Below are 6,242 nucleotides of genomic sequence, written 5' to 3'. Positions count from 1 at the left end.
AGAAGAAGAAGAAATTAGAAAAATTCGTAAGGAATAAGTCTGAAGAAACAATGTATTTATAAGCAAGAGAAACTGGTTTCGAAAGGTTGCAATCCTTTCAGAATCCACACGACCATTCATGAAAGTTTGCAACCTTTCAACGGTCATGGTTGTTTCTGAAAGTAGCAACCTTTCCGAACAGTCACTTCCAACGGATGGAAATTCAAATAAAACGGGGAAGATTTAAATAAAATGGGTCGCGCGTGGATCAGAGTAGGGTCGGGTTAATTAACTAATTAATTGAAACGCTTCGGTTAATTAACTAATTAAAATGGTGGCCATTTAATTTAATTAAATAAATAATTAACTAAAATAATTAAAACAAACTTTGTCCAAAAAATAATCTCTCGATCATTTTCCAAAGCCAAAACCGAGCGAGCGACGACGACGGCGCGAGGGGGGTCTCTCTTTCCAACCCTTTTAACAATTAATAGGAGTGTTTCTATATTTAAACTCTCATATTTTTCTTTCCATCACCGATGAGGGAGAAATGCCTTTTCAATAAAGCATAAGAGGACTTTTCAAGTTCCCAACTTTCCAAATTCCTCTCTTTTCATCTTCCCTCCATTTCCCATTACTCTTGCTACATACCCAACAACTTTAAAATTCAATGGAAGTGAGGACTATGATCTCTTAATTTTAAAAAATAAATTAAAACATAATGATTTATTCTTCAGAAACTCCTTTAAATAAGAGTTTATTATAACAATAGGAAGTCTAATCCATATGAAAATTGAAAACCTAAAATTCTATTTTAGACTGATATCTATATATAAACATAATCTTTATGAATTTAAGAAACATAAATTCTTTTCTAGAATAATTAACAAAACTACTAAAAATATAATTATTTGCTTAATTTGATTGACTTCAACGCATTCATAACATTACCTCCTCACGGTGAAAGATATTGTCTTCAAACTCGAATTTCACGATATCATCCGAAACTTCTTGAATAACATTATCAACTAAATCATTCAATTTTAGTCAGAAAAATCATATACACTGGTGAGTGGCTGAATATTGTTTGTCACAATTATAGTACGATCCCTTAGCACTTCTCTAGTTATTGCTTAATAAAAGAAATTTGGTTGATGATATAGATATTAGTATAGGTAAATGAGCTGACTAAAGTAGTAGCAGATTTTGCCGAGTTTGTTGTGCTGCCAAGACTTGTATGAGATTATTGTCATGTCCTCTCATGAATATTACTTTGTATCGTTGTTGCTTTTGTTTTATGGCATTGGACACACTCGTGATCGTCGATAAGTTATGTGGATTGAGCAACTGCACATCCATTCTGATTAATTTTTTATTTTATTTTTACCCTCAATTTATTCATCTTCCATCAATTAGTACATGTTGATCTGTAGGAGGTTACAATCAGTGAATTACTCCTCCTTAGCATGAAGGATACCAAGATCCTGTATGAGATGCAATAAATACAAAAGACAGTTTAGACAATGGCTTTTTAAGTACAAAGCCTGCTTGCAAAAAGTTATAATTGGCTAAACATCCCAAGGTCCATCATGGAGGATCCCAGATTAAATCTTGCTTCTTCTTTTGCCTGGTTCTGAAACTAGTCACTCCCCATCTGTCCATGGTCGTGAGTCCCTTCACTTTAGCAGGGAGTTCTTCAAAATATTCGTAGAGTATGTTGCCAGGGCTCGAAAATCTCGTGGAGGCTAGTGCATCAGCAACCCCGATTCGCCTCCCTGTAACAGTGGTTTAAGATGAAACCCGTAGTTTCCATGTGATTTTTCAGCTCATTTACTTCTTCCAGTATTCTCCAAGGGGTGACACTCGAGTTGTTCACACAATCCACCAGCAACCTGAAATCGCTCTCTACTAAAATGAATTCATGTCCATTACTTATGCACCATTGAAATCCATACAACAAGGTTTTTGCCTCTGCCCAGTTGTTAGTTCCTTGGCCAAGGTTTAAAGAGTAGGCAAAAACTAGTGAGCCTGAGTGATCTCTGATCACTCACCCACCTCGACAATATCCATCCTTGCAGCTACCATCCGAGTTAATTTTCACAAAGCTGATGGATGGCTTCAACCACTTAACTTGAATGAAGTTTGTGGCGTTGATCTTACTTTTCATCAGACAGACAATGGAATCCCAATTTGGATCTACATTAATCAACTTGAACTGGTTTTTCAGAAGCCCAGCAAGAGTGCTAGAAATATTGTTGACGGTTTTCCTTGTGTTGTAGAACTCTTTACCATATTTAGCATCGCATCTAGTTTTCCAAAGTTCCCATATAGTTATGGCTGGCAGGCATTTCATGATCATATCAAGGACTGGATTTTAGTTTTCCATGTCCACCAATATTTGATCAAGTGTCTAAAAGGGACGTTAACACATGGAATGCCCACAGGACCACATAAGGTTGACCAAATCCTTTAAGTAAAATCTCCGAAGCAGCTGAAGTGCTCAATGTCCTCTTCTTGAGGTAGTCTGCAACAACAGCATCTCGAGGCAATAAATATTCCCATTTTTTAGAGTCTAGAGTCCGTAGGGATTTTATCTCTTAGAACTCTCCACAACATGAAGTTCATCTTGAAGGGAACTTTTTTATGCCAGGTTTTATCATCCAACCAGTTCCCAGTCTTCTTCTGCCTCAACATCTGCCAGGCTGAGGACACTGTGAATTTTCCATTTTGTTCCGGAGTCCATTTAGGTTTGTCATCTAGTGCCAGATTCAAGTTTATCTGCATATCATGAATGTGATCTATCACTATGGAAGGTAGGAAGATGTCCACCCCCTCCAATGCCACTGGCCATTGATGTAAAGCTCTGACAATTTTTGTTCTCTTGGCTTTCTGTCATCAGGGAAAAATTGCCAAAGAGCTCCAAATCCTGTCCAGTTGTCTTGCCAAATTGATACATTTCCTCTACATATCTTCCAGAGAATGTGTTGATCCACAGTACTTTTGATTTTTCACATGGTATTCCAGGAGTGAGAATTTCCTGAGTACCATCTCTTAATAACAGGGTGGATTCTTAAGCAATATTTGGCCATCAGAAACTCGCTCCACAGTGAATTTGTAGTCCTCAGTGACCACCATTGTTTCACAGTGAAAGCCTTGCAGATATCTTGAAGTCTTCTAAAAGAGGCACCACCTTCATCCCAAGGATAGCACATGGAATCCCAAGATGCCCAATGCATTTTGGTTTTCTCACTGGTTCCACCCCATAAGAATCTGTTAAGCATTTTTTCCATTTGATTGAGAACCCCAATAGGTGGATGGATTGCTGCAAATGAGTGAACTGAAAGTGACATTAGGACATGTTTAATAAGAACAATTCTTCCTCCTATTGAGAGGAATTTGTTTTGCCAGCCCCCAATTTTGGGAAGAATTTTGCTTATCATCTCTGAGAACAAATCATAATTTTTCCTTCCTCCATACAAAGGGCAACCCAGGTATTTGATTGGTAGACTTCTGTAAGTCATTCCAGTTATTTCCTGAACTCTTTGTCTAGCTTGCTCATTTTCTTTGCTGGATAGTGAGACACTGGACTTTGATTTGTTGATCTTCTGTCCAGATACTCTTTCATAGTTGTTGAGTGTCTCCATCAGCAGATCCAGAGATCTCGTGCAACCACTGGAAAATAAAATGACATCATCAGCAAATGCTAAGTGGTTAATCCTAGGCCCCTTTTTGTTCATGCTGAAGCTAGAGAAATCAGTATTATTGTTCAATTCGTTGAGTTTTATGGAGAGATATTCAGCACTAATCACAAACAATGATAGAGAAATATGATCTCCCTGCCTTAAGCCCCTCTTGGATTGAAAAAAGTCATGTCTATTGCCATTAACAATTAGAGAGTACCAATTACTAGAGATGTGCCTAAAGACCACGTCAATCCATATTTCACAAAAGCCCATTCTTCTCATAAGGATACAAAGAAAAGGCCAAGAAACTCTATCAAAAGCTTTAGTCATGTCAAGCTTAAGCACAACATTTCCTTCCACATTCAGAGAGTCTAGGTCCTGGATGATCTCTTGAGCAAGGAGAATGTTTTCAGTAATAGATCTACCTTTAATGAAATGACTTTGGTTCTTACTGATCAAGAAGGGGAGAATCTTGCTGAGTCTAGAGTTAAGCACTTTAGAGAGGATTTTTCTGATTACATTGCAAAGACTAATAGGTCTCATGTCAGAAAAATGTTGAGGGTGATCAACTTTAGGGATCATGACAATATTAGTATGGGTAAGCCATTTAGGGAGATTAGCACCACAGAAGAAAGATTGTAAAGCCTTAGTAACCTCGGGGGCTACCACTCCCCAACAGGTTTGAAAAAACTTAGCTGTGAATCCATCAGGCCCAGGGGCACTATCAGGATCCATGGTCATGAGGTTATTTCTGATCTCCTCTTCAGTTGGAAGCTCAATCAGGTCTCTGTTAATCTCATTGGTGATAGTTGTGTTGATACACTCCAGGTCTTGGAAGTCATTATACTCAGGAATCTGGCTGAATATTCCTTTAAAGTATTTAACCCCTGCCTCTGCAACCTTTTCATTACCTTTCACCCATTCATGGTTTTCATCCATGATCTTGTTAATTCCAATTCTCCTTCTTTTGTCTGTGATGGTTTTATGAAAGTATGAAGTGTTGGAGTCTCCGTCCACTAGCCACCTCGCTCTGGATTTCTGCCTTAGGATGTTGGCCTGAGTTTTCAAGTAGAACACATACTCAGCCTTTTTCTTATTGAGACTTGCTCTTATGAATGAAGAGTTGTTTTGGAGAGCAAGTTCAAGATTGTTGATCTCTTGCTCCAACCTCTTAGGGACTTCAAAATTGTCTCCATAGGTGTCTCTGGACCAAGTACTTAAAAGGCTGGCAATCCTTTTAAGCTTTTGGTGTAGTATCCACATTGGGTTCCCTTGGCATTCAAAGTTCCATATCTTTCCCATGACTTCCAAGAATTGAGGGTGGTCTGTCCAAGCATTAAGGAACTTGAAATATTTGGTAAACACCTCTTCTGTATTAGTGAACTGGATTAGAAGAGGGGCATGGTCGGAACCTGATATAGCCAGATGAGTGACAGTGGTTCTATTGAATAAATCAAACCATTCAGAGTTGTATAACATTCTGTCAAGTCTATTCCATATTGTGTCTGGAGCACCTCTGTTGTTGCACCAGGTGTAAATATTTCCTGCAAAACCTGCATCTTGAACCCCTGTGTCTTCCATGAAATTAAGAAAGTCAAAGCTCTTCTCTAGCCTATAAGGAGTTCCGCCGAGCTTTTCCTCCACTTTGGCAATAACATTGAAGTCCCTCATTATACTCCATGGGCCTTGTATGTTGTTAGACACAGATACCAGGTCCTCCCAAAGTGTTCTTCTTAGGAATGTCCTGCATTTAGCATAAACTAGAGTCAAGTGAAACTTAGCTCCTATGTTAACATGATTAGCATAACAGGTGACATGTTGAGTGGTGTCATGAAGGATATTAATATTGAAATCATTTGTCCAGAAAAACCAAATTTTATTATTGACATTAGCATAGGAGCCTTGCATGTCTAGCATTCTCATATAATGAGTTATATGATCAGCATTGACAAAGGGTTCTTGGAGGCTAATGAGGGAGATGTTATTTTGCTTTTTGATTATTTTGAGCCTATCGAATGCGCTTAGAGTTCTGACACTCCTAATATTCCAAGATATTGTGTTAATCATTGGGAACTATTAAGAGTGGAACTATGCATATGCATTTGTTCTTTGTTAACTACATCCACCATGTAACAGTCCTTATCAATTAAGGTTGTTCCTTTGGTGATTAGTTTAATAGGGACAGTAACAAGATTAGAGTCAATTGAACTGCTAGGATTTGAGATAGGAAGTTCTCCCTGAGCTTCTCCAATGAGATTATTGGGGTCTTTCTCTATCTGATGGTCTTGAATGTCATGGAAATGGTCCTCTTCCATTTCCTCCTCTGAAGCTGACTCATAGTGGTTATAGTCATCCTTCATTTTGCTAGTTGTTTCTGGCTCATTTTTTTCCTTTAGATATTTGTTTTTCTCTTTACCTCGGTCGATTCGGTCTAGGGATTCCTCCACCTCTTTGTCGATCCTGTTAGTAGTCTGAAGGGGATCTTTGTCCTTAGTTTGGGCCTTTTCCTCTTTGTAACCATCATTTTTGTTGGCTTTATGAATGTCCATTTGTTGATTAGTATCTTTGTTCCCTTCCTCC

Source organism: Solanum tuberosum, unplaced genomic scaffold, assembly GCF_000226075.1.
Source record: "Solanum tuberosum cultivar DM 1-3 516 R44 unplaced genomic scaffold, SolTub_3.0 scf00432, whole genome shotgun sequence".
In the NCBI taxonomy this organism is placed as follows: Eukaryota; Viridiplantae; Streptophyta; class Magnoliopsida; order Solanales; family Solanaceae; genus Solanum; species Solanum tuberosum.
This window is presented reverse-complemented; position numbering follows the sequence as displayed.